Here is a 583-nt window from a genome sequence, read left to right on the forward strand (position 1 = left end):
TGTGTGTGTGTGTGTGTGTGTGTGTGTGTGTGTGTGTGTGTGTGTGTGTGTGTGTGTATAACCGTGTTGGACCTCTTTTTAGGTGCAAAATATACTGTCATGTGACACTAATGTACAGATGCAGCGGGAAACGTACAGAGGTTATAAACTTAATCATGTGTTCATTCTCTACAAACACCTGACAGAAAATAGTCAAAGCATTGATTGTTTGGACTTGTTGACTCAACCATGTCAGTCTTAACTTTCGACGCCTGACTATGTCACTTGATAATAACACACAGACGTAGCAGGGAACTTACAAACATTTCTAAGACCAATCAAATCCTTTTGGACAATCTTCAGGAGTCTTGGAGGTCAGCCAATCTTGGCAAAGATTTTGAACAGGCCTATTCAAAACATATACTAATTTGAGCCATGAACTCACTCTAAAAGTAGGGCAAGCTTCAAACACTAGTCAGAAGCAAGATAGCTGCGACATAAACCACATGTTTCTATTTGACCTTTTTGAAAATCAGCGTAAACTGAAACCGGTTACAGTTTCATATATTTTAATAAAAAATATATCAATTATTCTCAGTGCATT

The 583-nt window shown here is 37.9% G+C and overlaps 1 protein-coding gene across 2 annotated transcripts in view; it reads right to left on the bottom strand.

Annotated features, from left to right (window-relative positions):
• LOC106870291 (monocarboxylate transporter 9) overlaps positions 1-583 on the bottom strand; it is a 16,627-nt gene that overhangs the window by 2,957 nt on the left and 13,087 nt on the right. The window lies entirely within an intron of this gene.

Source organism: Octopus bimaculoides, chromosome 20 (genome assembly GCF_001194135.2).
Source record: "Octopus bimaculoides isolate UCB-OBI-ISO-001 chromosome 20, ASM119413v2, whole genome shotgun sequence".
NCBI lineage: Eukaryota > Metazoa > Mollusca > Cephalopoda > Octopoda > Octopodidae > Octopus > Octopus bimaculoides.